The sequence below is a fragment of the Plectropomus leopardus genome, chromosome 23, assembly GCF_026936395.1.
Source record: "Plectropomus leopardus strain MGB_pleo_1.0 chromosome 23, ASM2693639v1, whole genome shotgun sequence".
NCBI lineage: Eukaryota > Metazoa > Chordata > Actinopteri > Perciformes > Serranidae > Plectropomus > Plectropomus leopardus.
In genome coordinates, this window is record NC_142198.1 from 11,760,019 (window position 1) to 11,774,711 (window position 14,693).

A 14,693-nucleotide genomic window follows, 5' to 3' on the forward strand; every position below is an offset into this window, starting at 1 on the left:
TTTGCAAATGACCCTGGGCTTCACCAATGTTTTTGCAGAGATCCACTTTGTTTTTCAAGGGAACATCTTGAAACAGGCTAATTTGGCAGTGACGTGATGTCAAAGCCCAGCAGCTAGCATCAGGGGAGCATTATTGACTAAGCCTCACTGTTGCGTAAATTAGCACACCTGCTCCATTGCGCTAAAGCCTTCAATGTAGCGCTATCAAAACATGCAAAGCTTAACAACAGCTGTCAAAGCTTCGTGACAGCTGTCACAGAGTCAACACACGTAAGTTCTGCTTTCTCTGCTGCAAGATTATTTTTTTTTTTTCTGTGAAACTTTCTCAGTGCTGGAAAAAAAAGCAGGCTGTCACATTTTCAGTCCCTATGACAGGATGGAACCTCTTCTGCTTTAGTTTTAATCGGAGAGATCCAGCCTGTACTGTTGAGCCACATAGCAATGAAAGGAAATGTGTGCTCTGCTTTGGAGACTTTTTGTTTCGCTGCCACTGAACTCGCGTCAAAGAGCGTCAATACCTCAGAGACAAGGCACAAAACATATAAATGCCCAATTATAGTTGCTTCAAAGAGAGATGCATTTAAAAATTAATAATGGGGGGGCTTTACATAATTCACGGGGCTTGGTTATGCAAGCGGCCCAAATACGAAGAACAGACAGGGTATTGTCTCTTATTCAAATGGCAGTGGGAGTGCCTGTGCGTCTGTTTTTGTGTCATTGTGACCGCTTGCGTACGTTGACGCATGCTTACTTCCCTCTGTGTGTTATATTTTTATTTTTATGTGCACGAACATTTCTCTGAGAGGAACATGTAGCATGAGGACAAGACATTGTTGAAGGCAGCGAACAGCCTCTTTAAAAGTTGATCTGGTGTCAAGGTGCATTCAGTCAGCCACCCTCCCAAAAGATGTCGACCTGCTCTCTTCTGTCTCCGTGTTGCTTCAATTTAGCATCAAGGCTGCTCTGTCTGATGTATGAGTAGCTGATGCACAGTACAGTATTTCCCTCAGAGCATAATATATAAATCGAGAATCCCAAGGCTCAACGAATTGTTGTCTCTACATGCCAGTTTTGTGACTCACACAGGTGTGGATACCGGTCTCCATTGAGTTGTCTTTATTCATCCTCTTCAAATACGATATTGTCAGCATCAGTCGAAATTTTAAACATATGTTTCTCTTCAATACCCCAATCAAAAACAAAAAAAAGACAATTTATTCACATCCATCTGCATGGTTTTCCCTCACGAGGGAAACAGAGGAATTGTTTGCTTTTCAGAAATAGGTATAGGATATTATAAAATGCAGACTGCAGTTGCTGTGAGACAAGAATGGTCTGCTATTGAGATAAATTGTCTCAGTGCAGAACAAAAAAAAAACAACTCAAATTGCTGTATATCCTTGGGCAGTCTTCTCCAGCTAGACCCAGAGTGCATTTGAGGTCAAGTCTCGGGTTCGGTTTGACACTCTCGCAAATAATTGAATTAATCAAGAGCAAGAACGCTTCAGAATATCCCAAATCACACTTGATAAATTTTATAACAGGACGAGGACAGATGGGGTTAGTTTGGTTTTGGATTGGATGTGGGTTCATGCACTTACTAGCTATTCAGTACTTCACATACTAATGCCCCTGATCTTCATATTCATACCCAGAGGACAGGTTCCAAGCAGCTGGGTCTGAACCAAAGCAATGAGTCCTTACAATCAGCAAAAACATCGAGGACCTAAGGGTGCACCGCACACTCCGTGCTAGAAATACTTGCATAGCCTATTGCTGCAAAGATTAAACAGAATCTGTAACTTTCCCTTAACAGATATAAAAAGAAATCTTTAATTAAGCTTGTTGCTTTTTTCGCACTATCTTGTGGGTTGAGAAGAAATCTACAAAGGAAACAATGACAAATGTATGTGCTGTGTAGGTCCTTAATTAGTAGTAAGAATCCCAGTTGTTACATGATTCCATTTATTGTCTGAGGACTGAAATTCCTTTTGCACTGATCACTCCGAGCTCTGAATGTGATTCATCTGGAGTGCTTTTTGCAACAGTCTGCATTTCTTTGTTTGCATTCTGATCTTTTCGTAGCTCCCTCTTGTTTCTTTATTATTGGGCTCAGTTTCCTCTGAGGTGTCTCTCTCTCACCTGCTTCTTCAGTTATTTTTAAAGAGTCCTTAATTCCCCCAGAAACCAGCATTTAACTTATGAGCACTTCTGCTTTGACCAAGTAAAGAAAAAACAAAAATGCCAGACTTTACAGACAGCTCAGGTCTAACCCAAATCCATCCAGTGACAGTACTTAAGCTCCTGTCTACCTAGAAAGGTAAGAAAGCAGCTTGATCTTTTGACTAAGGATTACAGATTGGATGAAAGGGGGGAAAAAAAGACAGATGGATCGTGCTCTACTTATTTGGGTAGTTTCTCCTCGCATTGCTTGAACACTAGCTGTAGTGTTATACAACTGCTAATCAATGACCACAAAAAAAGCTGATCAGAAGACTTTGCTTTTTGAGGATTATTCTGGTTTATCACAGTTTTATTTTCAAAGGTTTGGTGATGATTCCTATCTGTAATGATAATGTTGTACTCTTAGATCTCAGAAAATGGCTACATTGCTGAAAACGGAGTCAGGTTTGGAAGAGAAGATTAAAGCAAATGGTAAAAAATATTACCCAAACTCACCAAGGGTGCCTCATGTGAACTCATTTTAGCAATACTACGAGATCCCAGGGATTACTTTGGTGGCTTCAGTGTCACCATAGCTGAAAGAAACGATGGCCAAAAAATAAGATCTAAATTTTAATAAACAGGAATTATCCAAACTGAACTGATATTCAGCTGCTGGGAGCCATCAGGTTGTCACCTCCATTTAGAGATGTCATATTTTTTTGTAGACAGAGATTGCTTTTCATATGCTTTATATTTTAAATCTTTCACCCTGACTCTTTGGACCATATCTGAGTCCCCACTTACTGTATTCAAATAGGCTTAAACCTCCTCTTTGCACACTTACATCACCAAAGCAGCTACAAAAGCAGCAAATCTTCACATTAGATAAGACGGCACTAGCAAATGTTTTGCTCCTTTTGCTTGCCAGCCATTTAGTAGATGTGGATCGATATATCAGTTCAATGATCAATGAAATTTGATCAATGCAAAGTGAAAACACTGACTCACTTCCATTGATCCATTTTTTCCCAAAAAGTTTTTCATCTACGTTGTAACTTTGTTTTGAAAAGAGATTGTATACATTTAACGAACGGAAACTGTGAACACGGAACTTTATTTTGAAAAGGCACAATGCATATAACATACTGAAATTGACTGACGCTGAAGGGTGTACCAGAGTGTCATAGTTTGACATGTAGGGCCACTGACCAAGTGTTGGTATTTAATGAGTTGGGAGTGAGAATATTGGCATTTCCCAAAATGCCACTCAATTGCAGCTTTTATGAGAGCCTCTCTGCCTCCTGAATGCCCTCTTCTATTAATTGCCACATCTCTAGTTTGCAACAAAGCCTTTCTGAAGTTTCGACAGTCTTGCAGAGTAGTACATCTGATGTTGAATAAGCTCAGCTCTATGTAAAATTTGTGAATTGAACTTTTAATGGAAAAAATAATCAATTTTTTTTTAATGTCATTGTCTCGCCGGTCACACACGACGTTAGCCCCCTGCTCTGTTTTACCACATCTCTGTTTCTACGATCTCTCACTTAAGTATTATTGCTGTAATATCGTAAAAGTTAAGGTGGTACCAGATTCGTTATGTTTCACTGATGAAAGCTGTTTCCCAAAACACACAAAACTGACGGAAAAATAAATGTGGTAAACTGCAGCCCCCTGTTGTGCAACATCTTTTTGTTTTGTAGTGCTGCTGTTTGAATTGATTCACTGTAAAAGAGTACCCAGTCGAATGAAAGAAGCACACCTGTCCTGAATCTCAAAGTGTTATTGTTGCTGTTACTTGTGTTTTGCTCATGCTGTGCCAGCATATTAAGTAATGCAGCATCTATTCATGTTGCTGCCTGCTAGTTATGCATGAGTCGCCACCACAGGAAAACACTGTGTGTTTTGCTCCCTTGTAGTCTCAATCTTGATATACTGGCTGTATCTCCACTGTTGGATTGTAAGTGGACTTGCCTTTCATTGTCCTTCATTCTGCCACAACTATACTGTAAGTCCTTTATGTCACCTGCTTGAAATGAGATATTATTTTACTCTTATCATATTCCAGCATTTCAAAGTGGGTTTTTTTTTTTTCCAAAGCACAATCAGACCGTCCCCAACGCAAACCTCAGCAAATCCCTGCAGGTTCTGTGAAACATCCCAGAAACCCCTTCCTCCTCCAGAGACTGACTGTGATTCCAATTATGAAGAAATATGTACAGGAGATGGGCGACTGTCGCAGGTCCCATGGAAATTTCATTTTAATTAATCTTGGGCAGAAATTGGCAGCTCGGGCATCACGACACTCATCACGACTCCCTGAAGTAGATCCAATTTTCTGTCTCAATAGGCATTAAATTAGCAAGAACATTTCCACCTTTGTCACCCCAGCACGCATAACAAATGAAATACATTTGGCTACACGGCATAATGGAGTGCTAATAAATGACTCGCCACCCGAGTGAGGTACAGGGAGACAGTGGCAGGTAAATCGCGTTTGCAGGTCCTTCATCACATCTGGGAGTGTTAAAGAGAAATGTGCAGGAAGGCAGATTTTGGAGTGAGGATGCAGGTATTTTTGCTTCCTGTGTGAATTTTGTCAGATGAGTCAGAGATCATTTCCTGGATAGTTTGGAGAATAGTAGAGGGTAAAACATTGCTGAAGTCTTCCTTTGTGGTCCAATAACCTACCTTGACCCTTTCTGCAAGTATTCACCTTACTGTGCCAGCTTGATTGGCAATATTTTGCCCTCAACTTGTATCAGCTCTATATGTTTACCTTGTGTCTCATTAGGAAGTAGACTTGGCAGACTGATCTACATCACCTTTGAGAGTATGTTCAGAAATTTACGAGTTGTATGTATTCACAGAAGATGTCCCATACCACCACGATATCATTAGCGTTGGGTAGCTTTGCATTTCTTTTGTGTTTGGAAGTTGGTTGTTATCAAAGTTTCTACCAAACCGAAGACATGTTGCAGCAACAGATCAATGTGGGTCTATATTAAGAATTTCTACTGAATAAATTTCCTTCAGGAAAAGCTTTAGCACAAACCTGTGAGAGGAAATTGATGCACATACTTCTGGGAAAAACTTAACATGTTGCCAATCCATTCTTGATAAGTTTGTGAAAAGTTGGTGTCAGTCACAAAACTTTTATCACCCCAGATGTGACATGGCAGAAAGGGAATATGACATTTTTTATAAAGATGTACAGTCCTCATCTATGACGATAATCACCAGGAGTGAGTAGCTCATCTCAGATTTATTATATTGTTCATGCATGCCTCACCCTGACAGTCACTGTGCCTCCATTTCTCTGAGACTCTTGCCACATCAGTGGCTGACTCTCATCCGCCCACAGAGTGAGGTGAATTGCTCTATACTCTGAATAACTCCACATATACAGCATCTATACTGTACATTATATAAAATATATCTGTTTTGCCAAACCTTGAAAGTCTGAAATTTTCTTTCAAAGAACATTGTCCATGAATTGTGCACACTGTGATTGCCATCTGTCCCCGTAAAATCCAGATCTGGGAATTTACAAAGCCTTGTCCAAGGCCTTTGATCTTCTGTCTCTTTCTTTCAATCCCTTTATTCCTGGTGACTGGGGGCTTTAGGTAGCTGCCTTGGGAAGCAACATGTAAGGGGACACCTAATGAGGGTATCAGCAAGACCAGTATGTGAAGGAAAGTTGGAACAATTGATGATGGCAGTATGTTTTGCAAGTCAATACAGGAGTATTGGAGAATAGAAGAAACTTTTTGGGTGTTTTGTAAACGGACATAATCAGCAACATCTGGTTTGGCAAATAATACAAAGTATCTCAATATTTCTGGCTGTGGACATAATTGAGAATTCATTAGGACTTCTTTATTGTAAAATTGGATTAAATATTTCTCAACTGTATGATGTATCTTTATCTGTGTATCTTATCTTTTATTTTTTTTATCTTATCTATCCTTTGTCATGTAAACCCATTAATGGTAATAGTTAATGCTGAGAGCTGCACAAATAGTATAGCATGCAAGAATGTCTGCATTGGACTGGAGGGAGGGCAGGTGGACCAGATTTTGATTCAGGACAACACAGTTCTTGTCCTATATGAATCATCAGTTGTTTTAGCATTATGTTACACAATTAACACACAGTCGTCACGCACTGACGTCATTGATGTGACTTATTACATAACATACATACTTATTTTGATCCAAACAATGATCTTTTTCTGAAACTTAATCAACTAATTTTATTGCCTAACCTGAACCATGCCCATTTTACTACATTAACCATGTATTACAAAGTGTTTCAGCCATGAATTACATAGATACGCCAAAGGCTACACTGTGTTTTGCTGTGAGTTATCCATGGATGTGACAAAGCATCTGTATCTGGTAATGAGAATGGGTTGGATGATGATTAAGAAAATCAACATTTTTGAGCAGCTAGCTGTAAAATGACTCCTAGTCTGACCTAGATGAGCCACAAATTACCTTGCCTTCTTGGTATTTGGACAGATAGGACCTTCCTCTTGTGCTGACTCTTTCGATCCCGCCTCAGGCACATGTAACCGAGTGGGAGTTCTCAAGTTGCTTTTACATTTTGGTTAGCTTTAAATTTTTCTGCATGGAGAGAAACTGAAACAAGGGTACATGTTTAACACCTCATCCAACAATCCAGTAATCAAAAACATTCCAGGTTTCTGCAACTCCATTGGAGGGATGGACACAATTCTTAAAAAGATATTCCCTCATCTGCTTTAGCTATAGATTTTTTTCTCTCTTTATTTTTCTCATCTGTATTTTAATATCACAGTATAAGATTGCATTTAAAGTGACCTGAATGAGTTCATGATTTCAGCAATGTAACAACAATCTCTGCAGGATAGTTGGAAGGAGAAAAATTGAAAATTACATTGCTCTTTATTCATCAAATTTAACTCCAGACCTCTTTTGATGGTGCCTCATTTGAGCACCGATTGTCACAAAATCCCGAACCTTCCTGTTCATAACCTTTTCCCGCAGCATAGGTTCATTGAAAAGTGTTTGTGTTTCTCCAGTAATAATGAGCAGGCTCCATCTTAACCCCCTTCGCTGTCATCATCGACTTCTGTGCAGCATTTTAATTGGCCGAGGCTGGCACAACCTTCCAACCCAGCTGTTTCTCTGCTACATCCTGGAGCAAGACTAGTGTTCCTCACTAATTACCGCTGCTGTCTGCGATGATCTGTGACACAGCCGGCACCCGCTGAATTACCCTCACCTCTCCCATTTACAGTACCTGTCAATATCCACCCTCATTTTCATACATCAGTGGAAAAATCTGAGAAGTAGAGCAAAGGATTGACCGAAAAATGATGCCCTTTCAAGAAGCTCCCGCAAGACTAATGACTGTTAAAAAGCAATCAAGTGGTAGCAGCAGTCTGGGCGGTAGATCTCGGTATTTTATTGCTAACGCCCGGTCACAGCACCTCTGCTGTTTAAATTATTGCTATGTAAATCACCTGAAGTGCTTTGGTATTGGAAAGCAGCAGATTTAAGATGCTGGTGCATGTGCTAAGTAGACAGCATCCCGATATTCGCGGAGGCCTTCATTTGAGGGACTAACTCCTGCTATTCATCAGCGTGTCAGTCTACCTCGAGCTGGCACTACATTCTGAGAAGTGCGCTGGCGGAACAAATGAAGTTCTCTCTGACTCACATATAAAATGCTTATTTTGTATTTCTGCAAAACTGATGTGAAGTGCAGCACCGAAAAAGTTCTGAACCAGCTTGAAGTGGAAGCACTTTTACCTTACCTCTGCCTGTTTTCCCTTTCACACATTTATCTACAACCAAAAACCTTTGCACAATTCCAATGCAAAAGTGTGTTATGGGAGCTATAAAACTATACTTGTAATGGTCTTACTTGTATGTATTGTCTATAAACTTGGTATTGGGACATTTTAAAGATTGACGAGTTAAGAGAGGTTTTGATAGCCTAATTGGTTTTCATCTAGAAGTCAAATCCTTCAAGATAAAGGTTGCTTAGAACTACAGATTAGTCTGAAAATTTGTCTAGTGTACAGTGTGTGTACAGTGGATGGATCCCCACCCAGAACTGTTATTAACACAAGATGCTTGTCTTATCTTTCCATAAGATGTCACTGTCCTCTGCTGGTTTCTACACTGTATTACACCCAGAGTGTTGAGATCCATTTTAGGCAAAGTTGAAGGCTGGTTTCTTTCTGAAACTCGTCACTAAAGTTACGAAAAAATGTGGCAGAGTATAAAGTACTACAGTATTTTCCTCTGAAATGTAATGGAATAGAAGTTACAAGAGATTGAAATACTTAAGAAAAGTAAAAGAACCTTGCATTTGTTTCTGTACAATTCAGTAAATGTGCTTAGTTACTGGTTAGCAGACAGATATGCAGTAAGTGAAATTAAAATAATACCCCTTTTCACCCCTGTGTACCCCTTTGCACTGGTATGCAGTTTTTTTTAGATACAGGAAACCCCACTAAAATAGGCAATAGACTTTTTAACCATTGCTAGTAGATAAGAGCCATGTAAACAACTCTGCAGTAGATGAGTATGCCTTTCTGTTTTTTGACTGGTGTGCTTTATTCAATATCACAGACAGGCCGGAAAACAGGTTAGTAAACAATAGAGAGCAGCATAGAGGCCAGTGAAAATGTTATGGTAGTTTCTTCTTTTTATATCTCTGACTTATTCAGTCTTGCTTCCAAACTCAAGGCAGAACAATTTGTTTTGTTTGTCAATGATGCTTGAGCGCTGCTTGGGCAGAGACAGATGGTATTCTATGATGGCGCATCATTGCATATTGCAGGTAGAGGCGTTAAAATCAGTGCGCTCACCCGGTGTACTTCTATCATTGCTGATCGGCAGTGAAGCCGATAAATATCTGCGACTTCATCAGAGTAATTTGACTCAGGAGGGAATGCCAATTGTGACCTTTTCCAATACATTAAAAATCCAGATATAAGCAGGTGTTGGGGGGGTTTGTGCAGTAAAAAAAGGGGATTAATTGACATCAATGGACCAAGTTTAGTGTATTTCTTTAGCCCATAAATTTAACTATCATAATAATTACTTTAAAACATAATAATTCTAATTTGATTATATAACATTCACGTACTGTTTCTGTTACTCAAATTTAAAACTGGAGTTTCCTCACATTGGAAAATTTGTGGTCTGTGAAAACAAGATGTTTTTCTCTCATCTTGGTAAGGGTGGTCTCAACCACTCGTGAACTTTTCTCATACCTAAAAGAGGGGCAAAAATAAGAAGACATTGGCTAATCCTAGAAATCAATTGGTAGTTACAAAATAAGAACAAATTGTGGATATGAACAAAAATAAGAGAAAATAATGCTTCCTGCATGGGGTACATTGTTTATTCACTTCCTGTTTAAAAATTGTATGAAGTGCAGTCAAACTAGCAGTATGCTGTCACATCTAACACAACTGCTACCCTGCCACGAGGACAACAAATTTGTGGTGGAATTCAAGCTTGTGACTGTTAATATGCTTATCACAGAAGAAAACTCCATTGTGTGAATTAATTGTTTTATTGTTGAAAACTCCGCGTTGTCTTTCTCAGCACATAGGCTTATACCATTTGCAATAAAAATGCATTCCCTTATTCCCCGTCTTATTTTGATTCCTGCAGCAGATAGAGTGTAAAACTTAATGGAGTTTTTTATTTCCATTCAAGAATCCAAATTGATTTCTCCTCAGCACAAAAATGTGGGTCATGACCACTGGAAATGTATGTAAGAAATGTCACCACGAGTTAAAAGACCTGTAGTGCCTTTATATCACATTGTTGGTCTTTGCATTACTTTTGGTATTTCATTTTAGACAGCAAGCTTGAGAAAACAAAATACATATTCTTCATTGTTTTGGGCCCACATTTACATTTTACATTCGCAGCTGCTGGTATATGCAAATGATTATATGCATGCAGTTTAAGAAATGAAACAGAAAATATTCAGTGTGCACGATACAAGGAGAAAATAACCCCCCACATTCTCTCTCACACACTCCTCCACCCCCGCACCCCCAGAGCTTTGGTCATGAGTATGCTTCGATTCGTCAGCAGACAGTCCCGCAGGATAGACCTCCATTCACTCCCAGCTCAATTAGGAAGTGAACTTTCTGTAAAAGTCATAATGTATTCTCAGCATGGTGAGGTCTTCATACTCTGTTCTTAATGAAGTTATTACACTTAGATGATTTGGAACATGTTATCAAATAGCAGTCTCACCTTTCTCCAAAACTAATATGGACTCATCTTCACCCTGCCTTATCATCTTGATGTACTACATAGTGATTGTGGATCAGAAAAGGAGTATTTATCCAAGAGAGAACATTTTTTGGTGGTAGAAAAAATAATTGAATGGAATTTCTTGTTTGGCAATCTTCTCCAGTTGTGTCTTTTTCTCTAACTGGCAAGCTCCATTGGCTGCACAGTTGGTCCTCTTCTTTGTCCAGACTGGACAATAAATCCTCCACGTAACATGACAAATTATGTTGATATATCTAATCCAAAGTTGGGTTCACATGCACCTGTTTTAATGTGCATTTTCAACTTGTACATTAAAAAAGTGGAAACAGAAAATTAGATTAAAAAAATAATGAGTGAATCAATATACCCTCTCAATATTGCCTGACTTACTTGTAATTAATTTTTACTTCACTCTACACCACTCTTAAAAATCCAGCAAAACTAGTATGTTGGCTTGGCTACGTATGAGTGTAATATGACATTAGACTCAGGAAGATACATTGGTTGCTAACGATGGGTTAGATGAAAACTGTATCCCCCTCCCCCAGGGAGACGGGTTAGAGTGGACACAATGTCAGGGTGAATATGGAGATGGAGTGTACTGAGCCAAAAATCCTGTGTGATATCAGGCAATCTTTACATAGCTAGCAGCCTACACTGAGCTATGTAAAATACTGGTTATCCAGATATGGTAATCTTGAAAAGTCTGGATCTGGATCAGGGTGAGCCGATCCAATGTTGCTTTGTTACTGGCACAAAAGTCAGATGTATTAGCTAATCCTGGAAAGCAAAACATGGGATTTCAAAATCTGGATCATTCTGATCCAGATGAAATTTTTTGAGTAACTGGTCCGTGATATCGCCATGGTTACATTTTGTTAAGGCACAAACACTTGGTGAGGGTTAAGACTCGAGCATTGTTTTGGTTGAAATAAGTTCCTGGTTAAGGCTGCAAAAATATCTTTGTGTCAAAATGACTAAGGTTACATGGCTTCATTAACATTCACTTAGTTAAGGTAAGGGAACAACTGCGGTTGTGGCCAAAAGAAACCAAGCACTGCCATGCCTGAGTACCGCTTCATAGAGCTGCAAGCATGGTAGATGCCTCGAGCTGAAACAACGTGTTCACATGGGAGTCATTCTTTCAGATAGTCAAAAATATTTTGATTTTCCCCTCATTTACAGAGAAGCAAATGAGGAAAAGCAAGAGCTGAGGGGAAATGAATGGCGTGAAGACAGGCTGTGATGAGAAAGTGAAAGAGATTGACGAGCAGTTGCAGGCATTGTCTTAAAGGAGAGGGAAGGGGAGGAGAGGGGGAGACAGAGGCAGACAGTCATATGAACCGCTCGTATAGTTCCTCCTAATGACTCCCACTGTGCCATTTTTACCAAAGGCAAGGATTACCATTAAGCCCGAGTCACATCTTCTCACATGATCCTCTATCCTGCCCAAGGTTTATTCACACACATGCACCGATGTGAGCACACACAGGACGGTAGATGAGAGGGAGGGGTGACTGGTATGAAAGGCAGGTCGGCTGAGGGGTGATCACGGGACAAACAGAGGAGATGTGTACACGTGTATTGCCCACGGCAAAGTAATGCTGTAGATCTCTGAAAAACTGACCAAAAACGTCTTAGGTACAATTCGGTGTGCTCATTTCCATTTCAACCACTATGTTATTGCCTGACATGACCCTTGACCTTTTAAATACTGTTATGTTTACCCTGCAAAACGAATCTTACACCTATAAAGATAATTGACAAAATTAACAGACTAAATTAATTGCTAAATTCTGTTGCAATGGAGGACATTAGTTTGGATTACAGCTACTTCTTTTGCCGCCTTCATATGTGTTAATGTAACCATGTAAGTTTACATCACATTCACTCATGTGATACATTTATGGCTAAAAGTGAGCTGTGCTGAAGTTCGGCGGTAAACTTCTTTCAGACTTAATCAGTAAGTAGCCGGCTCCTCCTCGACTCCGACCTGACCGTAAAAACACTCCGGTGCATTTTCAGGTCAATAGCACTTTGAATTATTGAATACCCACAAGTCTATGATGATGATAAATCATAGAAAATTAATTTAGGGCCAGCACAGACTCTTAAGGTCAAACTAATTGATTATTAGAACTATTACAGTATTCAAATTGACATTTTCAAAAGAATTGAAGAAAACTAGATGGAGACTCCAGACAAATTATGTTTAAATGATCATAACAACCTTGACACGCTAATGGATCTCCTACTAGTTATCGAGGGGAACACGGGAACTGCACATACAGAAGGAATGTGGCTGTATTTTCAAATGTACTTCATGAGAATGAGCTTAGCGCTAGCTTTGTGTAATCCTCGCCGTCCCGCCCCAATTATGAAACGATACATGCAGGCTGGAATAATGATAACCAACGTGAAGCACATGTGACTTGGTTAAGAATCTTTGCCTTTCAGTTTGCAAGATCACATTGGGAAAGCACTTCCCTCCTCTTAGAAAACTGCTGTATTGTTATGGTGTTTTTTTCTGTGCCTGAGGGGTGCATTTAAATGATGAATGATTTGGTTTTAAAGTTTGCATGCAAATTATTAATACTGACAGCATCTGGTTCTTCACAACTTTCCAAGAGGAAAGTTAATATCCTTCACTTAAATAAAAGTAACAAAACAACAATATAAAAATATATTTATAAGTAGAATGTATATCATAATATAATGACATTATAATGTTTTATTTTATTAGATTGTTAATCCTGTGTTAGCCGGTCAAGATGAGCTCATTTTACATAATATATAGTAGTTTCATCCAGTGGTTCTCAAACCTGGGGTTTGGGCCCCCTCCAAAGGGTCACAAGGTGAATTTGAAAGGGTTGTGAGATAATTAGTCTTTATTTTTACTGAAATATTTGATACTTTTACCACGTTGGGCTTCAAATAGTTATTTAAATCAAATGAGCAGAGAAGGAAAATCACTCTGTGGTGAAGTTCCTAACAACTCATAGACAAGGTGCCACACATATTTATGTTTTTTCTGCACTTTATTTTGGCACCTGGTTGCTACTTTTTTGCTGCTTAAAATACCTTCCTCACCTGTGCGCTGTGCCCAGAACTGTCTAAACATATCAAAATAAGAACGTAAGAAAACACAGGAAGAGTCTCTGTAGATAAATAAACTGCCATGCACTCCCATAGGGTCAAAAGCGATAACTGAGAGGGATTAAGTTTGTATGAGTCCTTAGACTGTTTTGGGGGAAAACATACACAGTTTACCTTCAAGGAAGTTCCTGGTCTTTGAAGTGAAACCATCAGCATTGTTTTTTTTTTCCTCCTGTAAAAACCTCCACCAGCATTTGATGAGTGAATTTGTGAAGCATCAGTTTGCTAATTAGTGGTTGTTGATCCCCTCGAGGATAACTAATATACATGTCAATTAATGCAACCAAACAACTATTGTTCACACTATTCACTGTCCTCTCTGCAACCCAGTGCAAAGCTTGCAGTGGATTATGGAAAGAATGTATGACTTCTGAGGTTTTAGACAGAACCTGCCTTGCTGATCTTGCCCTAGATTCAAAATCCTCAGGGTTATCGCTGGAGGTTTTGTCAACAATAACAACCAATCATTTTCTCTATCATGAAGAATGTCCTGCGGTTATAGCGGCAACACACCAAAAATAATCAAAATTTTGCCACTGGTATCATCAGCTCATTTAAACAAATCAAACGTTTTTGTTTTCAGGCTGACTCCGTCACCTGCTGAACGCTGAAGCAAATACACAAACAGACGCAGACGCTGGAGGGGCGATCAGAGGGAGAATTCAAATGAACGTGAATGAATGGCAGTTCATGGAAAAGGTAAGCAAGAAACACAGTACAGGAGGAGAGTGATGTTTTTTATGCTGCTATAACTCACAATAATTAAAAACATTTTTATATGTGCTAACTCCACTTTTAGCTGAACACACTGTAGTCTTATTTTGACTCATATCTCCATAAGAGCTCACCACCAATTCTACGCACACAGATCAGTTTACCCCTCAAAAATAGTTCTACTCAGCATTGATACGCAGTTGTATAAAATCTTCTCTGGCCCCGGGGGGAGCTTTGTCAAGTTTGCAAAAATAATCCTTATGATTTCAGCTTTGATTTGATATGATATGGACATTTATCAAGTATGGACTAATGCTTCATTCATGTCGTGTAAGAGTTATTTTGATCACCAGTTTTCATGTT

General features: G+C 39.2%; 1 long non-coding RNA gene across 1 annotated transcript in view; it reads left to right on the forward strand.

Annotated features, from left to right (window-relative positions):
- Nucleotides 1-14,493, forward strand: part of LOC148185650 (uncharacterized) — a 117,600-nt gene extending 103,107 nt beyond the window's left edge. Inside the window, exon 5 of the long non-coding RNA XR_015775772.1 lies at nucleotides 14,200-14,493. This is a non-coding gene — a long non-coding RNA (uncharacterized LOC148185650). The remainder of the gene's footprint in view (nucleotides 1-14,199) is intronic.
- Nucleotides 14,494-14,693: the final 200 nt, after the last annotated feature.